We start from the raw sequence: 17415 nt of genomic DNA on the forward strand, positions 1-17415 counted from the left end.
GGTTCAATCAATATTTAATAGAAATTAGATAATATATAAACATTTATTATCAATGAAAATCTTATAATTTATGAATCATTAAATATTTTTTGGAAATATTTATTTAACTTTGTGTAACATAATATTGTTGTGTGGATAGCCATGGAGTTGAGATGAACCTTGGACTAGTGATGACAAAAAATTAGAGACAGTGGCAATGGATGAAAAAATTTTTCGGCGAGCAAGTGATAAGCTATTTAATATTCTCTTCAAGGTGCTCATTCAAGGTAAGCTCATAGAAATATTGTCATTTTTATGTAAAGTTTACATTGGCTACAACATTTTTTTTTTTTTTTTTGATGTTAATTGAATTCATATCTATCTTCAATTTGCATAGGTTTTGATTCGTTTGTAATTCAATAATTTTATTGCAATGTTTTAAAATATCTTTTAGCTGATAGAGCAAAATTGGCAGGTAGCTATATTATTTTATTTTATATAATAGTATAGTATCATCTTTACTGGTTAGGTTCAAAGGGTATTAAATGATGTTCAAGATTCTGTGGAAGGTACAACATTGAAACGCTTATTATATATATGAGTGTTAAATTATGAGCCAAATAGTTAGTAAAATTTATTTATAATCCAATTTTGAATTTAAAATACTGGACAAGACGATTTTACATTTATAACAAAAATACAAAATATAGCCTAATTATAACATGTGTATTATATTTTCGTTTGAAGTATTCGCAACGAATTGTGTATCATTAAATTTATTTAACTATTTTAATTTGAATTTAGCGATGTATAAAACCATTAAATCTAATTATAATGAAAATTATGGTAGATGGACTTATATATACTATCATATTTAATAGATTTCAGCGATGGACCTTCATGGACCGCTAAGCTGTTGAGATGAAGAAGAAGAATGAAAATTATGTTATAATTTTATCAATCTTATTACATTTAGATAGCTGCAAAAAAGGGGCTAAATGTAGGCAATATTATGTACGGACACGAAAATTTTTTCCTGCGAAGATCCATTCGTTTTTTAGCGCGCGCGGATGCGTGTAATGCGTACGGAACTTAGAACTAGCAGCTGCACTGCTGCAGTGATCCGCTCGTGAGAAATACCGATCGAGATTTGTCCCCACCTTACTTTAATACTTCCCCCTCAACAGGCATTCCGTTATCATGTATTACATATTATTGTTATCACTTATAATTTATAGTTAATTCAAATTTCAATTTTATGTTTTTTAATATTGTAGTTTTAGGCATAGATATTAAAGAATGGATAGGCCATTTGAGCTTATCATACGGGAATGAATATGAAATTATTTTGAGGTTATAGAGGTCTTAACACAAATAGATAACAGAATTTGGTTTAATCACACATAATAATTATTTATTACTAAAAATATAACAATCTTTGTGAAGTGATTTCCACAAACATATTGCCAATCACCAATTTCTTGCAACCCGAACCCTAATGCTGATGCCCATTTTTTCCTTTTTTCCAAATTCTTAGGAAATCTAACCATCATAATTATTAATTAATTAACATTAAATATCTGATATTACTAATTTAAAATAACCCATAAGGGACTATGATCCTACCTATGAAATGGTAAATCTTTGTTGTCTTTAGATGAAACATTACACACTTTGCAAATATGAACCATAGTAAGTTCTAATATAAATATTCAGTTTGGATTTTGGACTTAAATGGAGTAAATTAGTCAAATTATGCAATAACTAGGTAACATCCAACAGGTTCAATTAATACAATTAAATTTATATTATAATAAAATATACATATTACATTTATAATAATTATTATTTTATTATAATTTATAAATTCAAATATCTATTATCAGTATTATCTATGCGTCCAGCAATGATAATAATTACAAAATATAATTTATGATAAGACCTCTGCCAGAAAGAGAGGTAATGATAAAAATCTGTCTTTCTCTCTTCCCCATTCCGGCACACTTCCCTCTATTCGATTAATATAGCAATGGCCTATCCATTCTTTAATATCTATGGTTTTGTGGTGTTAGTAGAGGAAAACCGTCTCAACACTAACAGCCAACGTGTCTGACAGAAAATCAGAAGGTTTAAAAAGAAGCAAAGACGAATTCAAATAACAACAGTTTATTGCACAGCGAACAAACAATACTTTATAATTATTAATAACGCGCGAGTCGTTACGACAGCGGTAGGTACTAGGCAGTTCGATCGAGAAGAACAACGTTAGAGCATACCGGTCGCAAAAAAGGAAGTAAGGAGCCGCGGCGAGCGATGGTGGCTTCGAGCCGGTAACGGCGAAAAAGCTATCACGCGCGGCGGGAGAAAAAGTGCACTAAAAGTCGTAGCGGGCGACGTAACAAAGAGAATAAATATACAAATACAATAAGTTAAAATAATTCACGCAGTGAATAATACAAGGAACATAGACAAAAAATACAAGTACAAATAATTCAAGGTTAGGAACAACATGGTAACGACAATAATAAACGGACGCGCTAGCGTAAGTGGTGATAACACGTCGTAATCACCACATTACTCCCCCTCGGCGAGAAAAAAACGGACTCGTTTTTTGTGAGGAAATTCGACTGATTGCGCGGCGTATGAGTGGTCGGCGACTGGGTCTTCACGCGCGACAAACGCTGGTTTGAGCCGGTCGATGGAAACCCACGTCGTTGATCGGTGGCGTTGTACCTTGAACGTTTTTTCGCGGCGTTCCAAAACTGCGAAAGGTCCCTCGTATCGTGGCTGGAGCGGCGGCTGGACGGAGTCGATTCGAAGAAAAACATGACTAACTTGGCTCAAGTCGTCTGGTACGAACGTAGCTCGTCGTGTGTTGTGGTTGGTACCGGGAGTGAAACGTACCTGAGCCATGTAGTCGCGGAGAGCTGCTACCAGTCCGGGCGGAGTAGGTTCCGCGGGCGCGGCATGAAACATCTCGCCGGGAAGTCGAAGTGTCGTGCCGTAGACCAACTCGGCTGGAGCGTATTCGAAACCAGCCTTTACGGTGTTGCGTAGAGCGAGTAGAACGATTGGCAACTTCGTTGACCACTGCGCCGATTCGTGGGCGGTGAGCGCGGACTTGAGCGTTCGATGAAAACGTTCGACCATACCGTTTGACTGAGGATGATAAGGCGACGTTCTCGCGTGCTGAATGCCGAATGTCGAAAAAAGTGAGCGTAACAACTCGGATTCGAACTGTCTTCCCTGATCGGTCGTGATGATGTCGGGAACGCCGAATCGAGCGATCCAGTTCGTGGTTAGCGTCTGTGCGACAGCGTGAGCTGACATGTTCTCGAGTGGCCAGGCTTCCGGCCAGCGAGTGAACCGATCGACGACGGTGAGCAGGTACTTACAGTTGTTGGATGGCGGCAACGGTCCGACGAGGTCGACATGAATGTGACCAAATCGTCGTTCGGGCGGCGCGAAAGGTGTGATCGGAGAAACGACGTGTTTGTTTACCTTTGCGCGTTGGCATGGTTCGCAGCACCGTGTCCATCGCGTGATGTCTTTGTGCATGTCCGGCCAGCAATAACGAGACTTGATGAGACGTAGTGTGGCGCGGTTTCCGCCGTGCGCTAATCCATGCAGCGCGTTAAACACTCGACGTCGAAGTACGGACGGTACAAACAAACGAGCGTTGCCGGTCGAGTAATCCGCGTAGATAACACCGTCGGGTGATACGCGTGGTTGAAGGCGGAGGGAACTCGTATTGGTACCTGTGATAAACTGCTGTAGCTGCGGGTCGGCGGCCTGGTCGGCAGCCCACTGTTGCATCGTCGGCAGTACAGCTGTTTCGGCGATTTCGATTCGTGATAACGCGTCTGGTACGACGTTATCAGTGCCTTGAATGTGCACGACGTCGTGTATGTGTTGCGATAGAAACGAAATTTGACGCACCTGTCGATCGATTGTTTTCTCTGACTTGAGCGTGAACATGTACGTCAGCGGCTTGTGATCCGTACGCAACGTTGTTCTGCGTCCCTCGATCATGTGAATGAAATGCCGTGTGCCCAAAAAGGCAGCGAGAAGCTCTCGGTCGTACGTACTGTACCTCTGTTCGGCCGGCGAGAGCTTTTTTGAAAAGAAACCGAGAGGTTGCCACTGATCGTTGACGCGTTGCTCGAGAACGGCGCCCACTGCCACGTTAGATGCGTCGGTGTTGAGGCGAAGGGGGGCGTTCTGATCAAGATGAGCGAGCTTGGCGGTGTCGGCGAGAGCCTGGCGACACGCATTGAAGGCGGTCCGAGTGTCGTCGGTCCATTGTAGCGGTCCATCGCGATTTTTGATTTGCGACGCAAGGCTGTAAAGGGGCGCTTGCATCTCGGCGGCGTTCGGAATAAATCGATGATAAAAATTTACTGAACCCAAAAATCGCTGGAGCTCCTTCTTGGTGTTGGGCAGCGCCCATTCGTGTATAGCGACAACGCGTTCGGCGTTCGGTCGGCACGCGTCTTTGTCGATAACGTGCCCGAGAAATAGCATTGAGTCAGCCGCGAAAACGCACTTCGCCGGACTGATTGCGACGCCGTACCTTTGAAAACGCTCGAGAACGGTACGAACGTGTTTGATGTGTTCGGCTTCGTCGTGTGAAGCGATTAACACGTCGTCGATGTACGCAAACACGAAATCCAGTCCGCGTAGTACATCGTTGATAAATCGTTGAAACGTTTGCGCGGCGTTGCGCAGTCCGAAACACATGACGGGAAACTCGAACAAACCGAACGGCGTCGTGACCGCGGTTTTGTGTACGTCGTTCGGGGCGATAGGAACTTGATGATAGGCACGTACCAGATCGAGTTTTGTGAAGACGGTCTTACCGGCGAGATTTGCCGTGAAATCGTGTAGGTGCGGCAATGGGTATCGATCGGCGACTGTTACTGCGTTAAGTCGACGGTAGTCGCCGCACGGTCGGAACGTACCATCTTTTTTGGGCACCAACAGAAGTGGACTGGCCCATGAACTCGATGACGGCCTGCAAATGCCTTTTTGCAGCATGAAATCGAATTCTTGACGTGCGATCCGTAGTCGATCGGGCGGAAGTCGGCGTGGTCGGGCGAAAAGGGCTGGTCCCGTGGTATGCAGTTCGTGTACCACTCCGTGTAAAAAATCTGTCGGCACAGGCGATTCACGCGTGACTTCGGGGTAGTCTAGAAGTATGGCGGTCCATTTCGACGGTCTGGCGATGGCACATATCGTGGCACGGGGCGATACGGTAGCGGGCGTAATTTTCACCGAACTCTTTACCGCGAGGTCGACGAGGCGGTTTCGGCGGATATCGACGAGCAACCCGTAGTAGTGCAGGAAGTCGGCTCCGATAATCGACCGTGAAACGTCGGCCACTTCGAAAGTCCAGGAAAATAGTCGTTTGAACCCGAGGTCGAGATGTAGTTGTTTTGGCCCGTAGGTTTTGATTTGTGAGCCGTTTGCGGCGACGAGTCTTATGTCGGTGCTCGTATTTTGGCCGATGTTTGGCCGTAAATTTGTGGGGCGAGGCAACACCGAAATTTCCGCGCCGGAGTCAATTAAAAATCGACGTCCGGTACGGGTGTCAACGACGAAGAGTCGATGTTGCGGTCGCGCGGCGAGGTGTTGGTGTAACACCGCCGCCTCATGGATTTTTCCGCGTCGCGGGCGGGAAAGTGCACGGCTCGCGACATTTACGTGCGTCCGCGCCGTAGCGATCATGATAGTAGCACCATCCGGCCTTTGGGTTTCCCGAACGTGATTGTGACTGTGATCGGGAACGATCTCGTTGATGACGCGGAGCGCGGTCGGCGTGGGCGTGCGTTAGAGCTGCGGCATGCGACGTCGCGAGGGACGCGACTTGAGCCGTGAGTGCGTGTATCGCGTTCTCCAGCGCGGTGAAACGCGCGTCTGAAGACTGCGCCTGGACTGGCGCGACTTCCCGCGGCTGGTCGTCCGCTCGCATGATCGTGCGACGGCAAGGAGCTCGGGGTCGGCGCATGCTTCCCAAATCCGATCGGCGCGCTCGGCGAGAAAATCCGTGGTGCCCGACAATCCGGCGATGACGGCCCGTACAGCGGGGGGTAGCTTGCCGAGCCACAAGGCTCCCAGGGTGCTGTCCATCATGCCGTCGGGGTAGACCTCTCGCATGTCACGTAACAGACGAGACGGTGTGCGGTCACCCATGCCTCCTGGCTGTATGATGCGTTGCAAACGTGTCGCCTGTGGAACGGTGTACGTCGTGATCAGCCGTTGTTTGAGAGCGTCGTACGAGGCGTCTGCGCCCAGCAGGTCCATGACCGTGCGAACGCCGTCTTCGTCGAGGGCCTCGAGCACGTGGTTAACGCGCGTCAGGTCGGAACGGATTCGTTTGTTTGCAAACATCGCGTCGGCGTGCACGAACCATTGCGTCGGGGACTGACGCCAGAAAGGTGGCAGGTGTACGCTGCTGACTGCGGAAACCTCGCCACCGGACGCCACCGTCGTGGTCATGAGCGGCGAACTCGTGGTCAATGCCGCCGTTGCCGTATTAGGGCCCGAAATCGGTAAAACGGTGGACGGTGCGGTAGTCGACGCGCCTACGTCGGAGAGCATGTCAGATTACTCGGATGACGACGGATAAAAACAGAAGCACAACGGAAAGACGGTCTGTCTAAACCTCGGAACACGAGATCACCAATGCGCGGAATGTCGCGTAAGAATCGTGGGGGCGAACCACGTGACACGACGTCGAAACGCGGGCGAGAGCCAAAAAACGATGAGACACAAGGCGTGTGTACTCGGCGGCGGTTTCGACACGTGCGTCGTTTGTTGCGAGGTCACCAATGTGGTGTTAGTAGAGGAAAACCGTCTCAACACTAACAGCCAACGTGTCTGACAGAAAATCAGAAGGTTTAAAAAGAAGCAAAGACGAATTCAAATAACAACAGTTTATTGCACAGCGAACAAACAATACTTTATAATTATTAATAACGCGCGAGTCGTTACGACAGCGGTAGGTACTAGGCAGTTCGATCGAGAAGAACAACGTTAGAGCATACCGGTCGCAAAAAAGGAAGTAAGGAGCCGCGGCGAGCGATGGTGGCTTCGAGCCGGTAACGGCGAAAAAGCTATCACGCGCGGCGGGAGAAAAAGTGCACTAAAAGTCGTAGCGGGCGACGTAACAAAGAGAATAAATATACAAATACAATAAGTTAAAATAATTCACGCAGTGAATAATACAAGGAACATAGACAAAAAATACAAGTACAAATAATTCAAGGTTAGGAACAACATGGTAACGACAATAATAAACGGACGCGCTAGCGTAAGTGGTGATAACACGTCGTAATCACCACAGTTTTAGGGCCAGTTGGGTGATACCCCAGTTCTCTCGGAGTGATAAGATTGGTTATGCGGCGGTTAATCTGTGGTTACCATGTGACCAACTTGAGGTGGTGTTGCACAGCTGCAAGTCGAGGGATATTTTCGATCAGCGCCGAGGAGCGTAGCGACGAGTGCCGCTAGCATGGCATCACTGACGTAACTTATTTCGTATTGGTATCACTGCTAGATCCCTGGTATATTTCATCTATTCTGTGTATATGCTTTATCACATTTCTTATCACACTCCGGGAGAACTCTACTAGTTGTAGGTACCCGGCCAGTGTTGTACCGGGGATAACACCAGTGCTACGACTATATACTACTATGACATTGTATTACTCCGAACAAAATTTTTTATTGTCAACCATAACACTGCTCCGATATCAATTACTTCGAACATAAACTATAACGATATTATATTATATTACTCCGACATATTTGCATTTTACTGATAGAGATAACCGCATGTCTACATGATGATTGATAAGTAAAAACCATGATAAATAATATTAATAATATACCTCATTTATAATCAGCCTATTTTCGTGGAGTGACTGAGTGAGCAGCAGCAGGGAAGTGGGCAGCATAGCATAAGCGTGTAAACTCGTTACTCACGCTGACCATGCTCCTCGCTTTGCCGCTGCCCGACGCCCCAGTCAAGAGCGGTAAATTGAGCAGTATGAGCCGCAGGTTAATCAGCGTAATTAACCTGCTCATATTAGCAGGGCAATATTAACACTCACTGCCTACGACGCTGCCACTGAGGTACTTTAGAAATTAAATACGGCAGCGCGAGGAGCAGCAGCAATGGCTGAATGTAAATGAGGTAATATAGATAATATCTATGAGTTATATAATTAATAAGTTATATATTTAATATAAGTGTATAGACATTATTATAACATTGTATAGATTTTATTAAAGTATAATCCACGCTCCACGGTGTAAAGTAGATCTTCTCAGTATTCAGAACTTCAGAGTTTGTAAATGAAAAACAGAAGCACACTACTGAGTACACGGTGTCACAGCTAGTATAATATTAAAATTTATATTTGATGTCTTTTTTCATAAAAATGTATATAACATGTGATTTACTTTTAATATTATCTTAATTTATACCATGGATAAATTAGAAATTTGATATTTTAATATGTTAAATATTTGTTTTGACTTTTAGGCAATCTCAGTGTCATTTTTTTTCTTCAATGTGACAGGTAATAATTATAATATTTTCTTAGGTACGCTCTTTGTAATCATTTAAAGCTCTTCCATCTTGTATTACTTAAAATAATTTGAAACAAACAATTGCCGCTGGACCCACAAAACTTTTAATATCTATTAGATATTCTTTGATCCCAATCACATCTTATAATTTGAAATTCATTAAGCTATTTGTTATTAATAAAATTTGTTGACTCCAGTTTCTATAAAAAAGTTTTAGTAAATTTGTTTTGTGTAATTTAATTATAAATATTTTGTCTTACAGTCGTTTGAGCCAATCTCTATGATAGGTAGATAAATTAATATTATGCAGTGATCTTATCTCTTGGAATACGTTTTTTGTAACAATTTATTTTAACAATTAAAACATATTATCTGTTATTGATTGAAGTTTGGTAGATTTTCTCCTGAATAATAATTAATAAGAAAATATAAAAATGATATATTTATTTCAGCTATCTTAGCATTTTAGTATAAAATAAATAACTAAACAAATCAAGAAATTATTTAAGTAAATAAACAAAACAAATAAAAATATAATATAATATAAATATATAAAAAAAGTATTGTAATGTATAAAAAAAATATATCTATATATATATAAATGAATAACAAAAAAATGATGAAATATTTTTTCAATTTAAAAATATTCTTAAGGTACCTTCGACCATATCACCACAGACGTCACAGATGTAGATGAGATGCAGCTTGCACAATACCATCCATGGCCACAGTCCAACAGTATGTATTGCGCCTGGTCTGGTACATATTGTACATTGCGCATACATCCAAGACACGACTTCCAGTTAGATCGAGTAAAGAATTATTTGACATCCATTTACCTTTTAATAAAAATTGTATATTTTAATTATAAAAGAAAAAATCTTCAATTTACTGTATCATTATTAATATTTACCATTTCCTAGGTTAACATGCATTATATGGATGGGCTATGTTGTGGGAAATTCTATTTTGCAAATTCCGCATTTATCTAATCGAGCCGCACACTCATCACAGCACTATCCGTGACCGCAAGGCACCAAAATGTTGGCCGAATTTACTTGGCTACAACTTTCAAGGCAAATAAAACATCTGTCTTCTACAGGGTCACCTTTAGAATAAAAAGTATAAGTGAGTTCTTATTTTTCAATTCTATTTAAGAGGACGTTACAAGGACATTTGTTGTCTCCATCTTACAAGTGTGTATCATAGTAAATTGTAAGCTCGATAGAACACGTTTAGCTCGGTTAGTTTAAAAATTAGATTTAATTGCCCTCTTCTAAAATTTAAAGCTAAGTTTATTGTATGGCATCTTGTAGGCTTTGTATTATATTTTAACTTTAAAGTGAGCTATGAGTATTTTAATATGTAACATAAAATTTACAATTTTAAAATTAAAAATAAATATCAATAATATAAAAAATACATTTTTATAACTTGCTTTAAAATTAAAATATAAGAAAAAGCCTATGAGATACTCTACAAAATAATCTTACCTTTACATTTTATGAGGTAAATTCACTTTAATTTTTAAACTAGTATAGCTAAACATGATTTTCTGAGAGTAAAATTAGGTATGTTACGCACTTCTAAGACGGAGATAACAAATGTCAGTGTAACGTCCTCTTAATGGAAAATTATTATAATAATAATAACTTGCCTTCAAATGTAGGGATATCTAAATCAACTGCCTGGTGAGCTGGTTGAGTATTTTGTTCTGAAACAAAATGGAAAGTTATTAAGCTTATGTTTCAGTATTATAACATTTAAAATCAATTTACCGTCAATAGGTAAAAGCATCATCTATGCCAAGCTCAACTATTTTATAGACCTCTTCCTCCGCTAACGTATCATCGATATGTGGCTGATCAACTTCAAAACAAATTAAATTGTAGAATAAGTGAATATTTAATCATACATAGTTTATTTTATTTATTATTTTTAAATTTGTTAGAATAATATATAATCTGTAATACAGTTACAATAAGCTTATGGGCGTAGAAGAATAAATTACAAAACATTAGTACTTGGGTGGAGAACCACCAAAGACACTCCAACATTTTATTTATAGAAATACTCTAAGGCATGCTTTCGTTTTCTGGCAGATCAAGGGGCTCATTTCGGTCTTCATTATTTGCTAATCAAACAAACAAAAAAGTCATATTTTGTTAGGGCAATATATTTTTTATCATATTTTATTTCTATATGCTTACCTTAAATCTGGATTGGCACCTCAATATTGTCTGTATTCCCTATAATATTTATATTTAAAGTATAGTAACTAGAGTATATAATGTATTTTTAATTTAAATGTATAGTTGTTTATTACCCAGAAGATGGTGACCTTCAATTAATCCAAGGTTACCACCACCTGGTTGTTGGCGCACATTTGGATGCCGAACCATTCCATGATTTTCTGGAACTGCTGCTGCCCGATGACGTCCACAACCCCTCCTACCTCTACCAGCTCCACGAATGTGGAATGGCGGCAATACAGGTGGCAGAGGCTGAAGTCCAACCGTTGGTAGCTGTCCAGGAATAAAATCTTCGAGAAGGATTTCTAAAATTCCATTTTACTGTCATTTAGTTTATACACCCAATTGAATTTATATGGTACCTACCATTAGTTAAAGGGCCTATTTGCATATCTATATACCTTCTCACCGAATAAGACACTCTTCTTAAATATGCCATTGTGTCATAGCGGCCATAGAGCATCAGCCAAAATGCAGTTATTTGTGTCTCTGCTAGACACAAAAGATCTTCGTACCTTTAAAGTTTGATTTATTTAAATTAAAATTAATTTCAAAAATATAAACCATATTTAGTTAATTGTCTCACTTGCTGGCCATTGATTGTTTGTAACGTTTCCCTCCGTACTCTACTTTCAACCGATCGTAATCGATCTGCAAAAAATTATAAAAACCAATCAAAATTCCAGCTATTGCCAATTATATATTTTTATTAAAAATCAATTACCCTAAAAAGACCAGGCTGGGGGATGTATGCCTATGGTAGACTTAAGCATGCTGTGAAAACTTTCCACTTAATTGTTAGTATGGATGTTTACACCGTAAACGGAAAATCCGGATGGACGCACTGTTGTCAACCAGTATTGTCTGACATAGTCCACTAACTGAATAATACGGTTCAGTATGCCCATACGTGTTGCCAATCTTGTGATTGGCAGAAAACCCCCAAGAATGTGGAAGTCTTCTGGCAATTCTGGCATCTGTTGTGGTGGCAAGTGTGGTAAAGACATAATCTATATAAAAAAAAATGTTAATATTAATGTAAGAATTTCTCATATCACTAGATCCTAATCCATCCGCCATTAATTGTTATTTCTTATTACCATTTTGAGTATTGTGGCAGCATGATGGTTTTCACGGAATAATGTCACCATGCTATGGGTCTGGACAAAACGTAAAATGTTCTGCAAACAAATAGTGCATTTGAGAATATAATTTCTTTATTGACTAAGGTAAATCACAAATGTTGAAATACATTAAAAAAACAGGCAACTAGAAAACTTTTTTTTAGTTAATAGTTTTTTTTAAAGTACCTAATTTCTTTTAAATACTACTGTATTTTACATTGATATAATATAATATGATATATACATAAGTTGTACTAAGTATACTCTGTCCGAGTTGAGAAATATAATTCAATATAATTTATTATGATCATTTGTTATTATAAAGACTTGTAAGTATGTAACCTGATGAGTGATGACCAAATGTAGAAACTAGTAGTTATATTTTTTAATATAAAATCATATATTATTATTAATTTCAATATAAATAATTTATATTATGTTTTAAGAAAATTTAACTTGAAACTCATAAAAGTTGTTATACATAAATCTGTTTCATATCAGCAGGAACTCGCGGAATGACACCAAATGTGCCATCAATTGCCAAGATTTGCTTGGAGCAATGCGTCATAAAAATGTTAAATTTAAAAAAATCAATCCTCCAAAAATCAATTCTTCATTGACTATGAACTCCAAGTTTCCATGGAAGAATGGTGCATTATCATCTACGGAATAAAGTAGACGACTTTGCCATGTTGGTGACACAATAATCTCTCCCATGGCCCTGAGATTATCTGGTGTTGGTGGATTCACACTTCATCGCACATAGCGCATTGCCCGTAGTGCTTGCTCACGAGACACCTCTATAGCTGCATTTGGAAATCTAAAAAATTGTTATTCAGGTATTAGTACATTTTGACATAACTCTAAATTAAGTATTTAAATAATTTTGTGAATTTGTTTACCTCCTCACTTCTTCTTCTAGAATTGACCGTGGAAGTGTCCCCTCCGTTAAAGCACGCCGTCTCATTGCATCGTAGAATGCCCCAATCTCTATATCATGCCCTACATGATGATTGTGTGGTTAATACATTACAATCGGACTATTTTCTGGGAATAGTGACATTGATGCAGTAGCAGTACATCCCCGTTCGTAACGCGAACATCGAAGCTGTCTATAAGGTTATTTTTTAAGGTATATTAATCATATTAAAGTCTATCAACCAGTGTACTCAATATTAATGCATTATATTTTTATAAGTATTCAATACTAACCGTCGATTAGTGGATTGCTGATTATACATATATATATATATATTATACAATAATTTTGTAATACCTTGATTAAATCAATATTTGATTTGGAGTAAGCACTAAGCAGTAAGTAAGTAGTAGTTTTTAGATATTCATTTTTGTCGTACTTAAGATTTTATATTTTAAGTTGTATAAAAATGTGAGCTATATTATATTTCTGTCATTAATAAGCTTAATACTATTAGTTTTGCATTAAGAAACTTGAATAAAACTTATATTAATTGACATAGCGATAGTTTACTTTGTATTTACTATTAAGTATTGTTAAATTATGTGACTCTAACGTCCCCGTTCATGTAAAACACACTAAGCCCAAAAGTATAATTGTTGAGAATCAGTTTTGGCAATTTGTTCAAATTTCAAATGCATATTAAATGAAACTAAATTTAGTGTGTTATGCGTATTCAGGATCTCTAATGGACTTAGTTGAAATTTTAAATTGTTTATTTACCAACTTTAAGTCTTTAAATAATACTCAGACTTAGTTGATTAGAGAAATGTAGACATTTTTAAACTCAATTCTATAGAATAATAAACCAGAAAAATGTTTGGACTTTGTGTGTTTTGCATGAACGGAGACAATATGTATACTACATATCAAGTTGTTATATTTAAATATAAATAGGTAGTTGAAATTACGTGATGAATTGTTTTTAAAAAGAAATTTCATTTTTTCTTTGTGGTTGCTTATACAAACATGTATATTTAATTAACCTGAACACCCAGGTTAATTACATAGTTCATATAAAAGGCTGTTCAAAGTCTGAACGATTGACTGAAAATTTTCTTTTAGCAGTTAGCACTAATACCCTAATAAACCTATCATTAATTTTATTTCGATTCATTTCTATAAATTCACTATTTCTTCACGGGATATTTCTGATGACGATGCGATTGGCAGTTACCTTGAAGGTATGAACATTTTTAAACCCTTCAAACTTTATGGTTTTACAATAAAGTATTGAAGTACATAATATTTTATAATTTATGATTATAAAATGTTTTTCAATTTATTATTCCAGTTATTGGTGAGGACATTGTGAACGATGATTATAGCCCCTTTAACCATACTACACCAAACTCTGAAATGCCCAGTAAATATTACATTTAATATTGTTTCATGAACTAAATTTGATAAAAATATGAAGTATACTTTTTTTTAGGCTTATGGACAGCAGCAGCTATGAAATTGTTGATTGCACTCAGATCAACGTATAATGATAAATTTCAACATACAAGAAAAAAAAGAAAAAAATCATAATTTCAGTGAAAGGCGAAGGCAGTGTGATGAAAAGTGGCGTCATATACTAACACATTTTTGTCAAGTAAGAGATGCATCCAAGGTATCGGGAAGTGGTAATTCAAATGGCAGTATTACGATTCTATGGAGAATTCCATATCTCCAACAGCAAGACAAACAGTTTCTCCACCCAGAGGTTAATTAATAATTTTAGTAATAAAATATATGCATATACTTAATGTTAAGTTAAAATTAACAGTTTTACTAACCTAAAACTAAATGTAGAATGTTTGTTCTTGTAGTTTACATCCTTATATATTTTATAATTTATTAATGCAACTTTTATAGATCTATTGCACGAATCATCTACAAGACTATTGCCTGAACCTTCAGTAAATTCAATCCACGAAACATCAGATTTTTCAATTCACGAATCTTCTCAAGTCTAATAGAAGAACCTCCAACTTCTAGGTTGGTACAAAAATCATTATTAAATAAAACTAGTAATTAAATTCTTATTATTAATTCTTGGATTAAACAATTTGAGGAATTAAAAATTGGACAGTTGAAATCAGCAAAAGAAAATGCAAAGCAACTCAATAGTTGGTTAGTAAATAAATATTAGATACCTAATAACCATTTTGATTATTTCTAATTATTCATTTGTACATAATTAATAGTCTTGATAAGTTGGAAAAAAGGGAAGAAGCTATGCTAAAAACCCAAGAAGAACTTGTAAAAAAAAAAAAAAAAATAGAAGATGCAAATTAAATTGAACTACAAAAACTCTATGTGTTTAAAAAAAAGTTTAACATGGATTAGTACCTATGTTTGTTTCTATTTTTCTAATCATCAGTTTATTTAAATCTTTATTAGTTGTTTTTCCTACAGTTAATTTATATTATTTTTTGTTAAACTTTACTATGACATATACATAACATTATTGAAATATTGTTATATTAACTTTATATTTGTTCTGGTCATAATTAAGAAGGAAACTTAAAGACTATATTTTTAGGTATTTTGTAGGACATTAAAATCTTTGCCCTAATATTAAGTATGTACAATATTGAATATGAGTGTCATTTTGGATCATAGTTAGGTTCTTGAGCCTATTAAATGTACAAAATATTAATTTCTTAAATCTAAGGATTTAAAGGTAAATACAAAATCCTTCATAAGAAGTTTAAATAATCAACAATATTGTGTGAAAATATATTTTTTTTTTTTCATTGAAATTTTAGTATAAAATTTGGACAGTTGGATATTTAAATTAAGAATAATTACAAACGTTATTTCGTTTTATTTCAAAATTTTTTTTGTGTGTATTTGAAAATTTTTAGAGGATATTGTACACCACATATTGTGGTGTTGTCTTCATTTTAATAACTCATAGATGCATAATATATCAAAATGTATGCCCAGTAGTTCCAATTTTGTGTTGTTAACTCAAATCTAGAATGAATTGACCTAACACCAAACTTGAATGTAAGAATATAATTTGTGCTCTCTCTATGGTTTTTATGATATTTTATTTTTTATACGAGTTATGAGTTTGTAAAATATTATAATTAGAAAATGCTCATAATTCATTTAAAAATTTAAATATTGTAAAATACAAAAAAACCAATGAGAGCTCACAGATAATATTCTTACATTTAAGTTGACTAATAGGTCAATTGATTTTAATATTTTAGATAATTGTACGAAATTAAAACTATTGGATGCGTACATTTGATAAATAAGAAGACTATACTCACATGGTGTTGTCTCCGTCTTACTAGGGCATAACAGCAAATTTTACGCTCACCAGATCACGTTTAGCTTTGTTAGTTTAAAACTTTAAGTGAATTGATCTCATATGAAAATTAAAGCAAAATTATTGTTTAAGACATCTCATGGGCTTTTTATTTTATTTTAATTTTAAAGTGAGTTATGAATATTTTAATATATACAAATAATTTACAATTTTAAAATAGAGAAAGCCAATATATTATTTTGATTTTTCTCTTAGATCCATACATAAAACGTATAAAATGCATTCACATAAAATCTGGTTTTACAACTTTTAAATAATATTCTAGTAATGTTAGAGGAACATAATGTATCAAGTTTACACAAATCAAGATAATATTAATCAGTGGCGTATTTTCAAATTTTTCTGGGGGGGGTCCTTAGTTTATACATAATTAATATTAACGGTTAACGAGTGGTTAAAATAAAATCCAATATCAAAATTGTCAAAATTATGTTCATTTTCTGTTTCAGTATTGTCAGATTGTTTTGACAGTTTGGTACGTTTGACATTATTATCTATATTTGGTGAAATTGGTCGTTTATTTGGAGAAGTTACGGAAACTAAAGATTTGTGATGGTCAAATTGCAGAACATTTGTATTGTTGGATTTTTTAAAAAATTGGCTTAACGAAGTTTTCTGAGACATAATAAAAGAAATATATTGTGTACTTACTTAATACAATAAAAAAATACAATAAACTTGTTCACTGGTTCATTCGTTACTCGTATTCGTGTAGCTGTTGAAGGCAATGAGACTAATTGAAAATTTGTAATATCTTATAAAAGATAAAAAGCCACTAATTTATATTTTATTATATCTATATCCGTATATCGTATATGGCTATTTGCTACACAACTATTGCTAATCGCTATACACATAAATCCATCAATAATCAGTTTTTCTGTGCGATAAAGTTTATATTTCAAAGATATGGGTACCTACTTAATACGTCCTATTACTTCGCACTATATTATCGTACTTTGTATTAAGCCGTAACTTGGAAACTGTCGTCAGAATAACATTACTATAAATTTATATATGTATATTTATATAATATTTTGTTCACGGGAAAATACTATGTCCGCGTGACTGCGCGCGCCTACGTAAATCGGGTTCTGCGAATATGTAAGAGTTTTAGTTTTTTTTTTTTTTTTTTTTTGGAGAGGTTCTGGGGGG

General features: G+C 36.7%; 1 long non-coding RNA gene and 2 pseudogenes across 3 annotated transcripts; 1 reads left to right on the plus strand and 2 right to left on the minus strand.

Moving 5' to 3' along the window:
* Positions 1 to 1372: 1372 nt before the first annotated feature.
* On the minus strand, positions 1373 to 1872 carry LOC149059941 (uncharacterized). Its single transcript, XR_016189358.1, has 2 exons — positions 1606 to 1872; positions 1373 to 1521 (listed from the first exon to the last, which is right to left on the minus strand). It is a non-coding gene; the product is annotated as an uncharacterized LOC149059941 (long non-coding RNA).
* Positions 1873 to 10352: 8480 nt separating this feature from the next.
* On the minus strand, positions 10353 to 12536 carry LOC107168895 (uncharacterized; annotated as a pseudogene). The gene is made up of 8 exons (XR_016189356.1): positions 12432 to 12536; positions 11927 to 12007; positions 11551 to 11836; positions 11413 to 11477; positions 11193 to 11341; positions 10901 to 11131; positions 10785 to 10823; positions 10353 to 10708 (listed from the first exon to the last, which is right to left on the minus strand). The product of XR_016189356.1 is annotated as an uncharacterized LOC107168895 (transcript).
* Positions 12537 to 12647: 111 nt separating this feature from the next.
* On the plus strand, positions 12648 to 16942 carry LOC149059942 (uncharacterized; annotated as a pseudogene). Its single transcript, XR_016189357.1, has 6 exons — positions 12648 to 12789; positions 12873 to 14113; positions 14224 to 14295; positions 14365 to 14637; positions 14790 to 14912; positions 16710 to 16942. The product of XR_016189357.1 is annotated as an uncharacterized LOC149059942 (transcript).
* The last annotated feature ends 473 nt before the right edge of the window (positions 16943 to 17415 follow it).

Source organism: Diuraphis noxia, unplaced genomic scaffold (genome assembly GCF_037042655.1).
Source record: "Diuraphis noxia isolate RWA-SAM2 unplaced genomic scaffold, SU_Dnox_SAM2 contig0001, whole genome shotgun sequence".
In the NCBI taxonomy this organism is placed as follows: Eukaryota; Metazoa; Arthropoda; class Insecta; order Hemiptera; family Aphididae; genus Diuraphis; species Diuraphis noxia.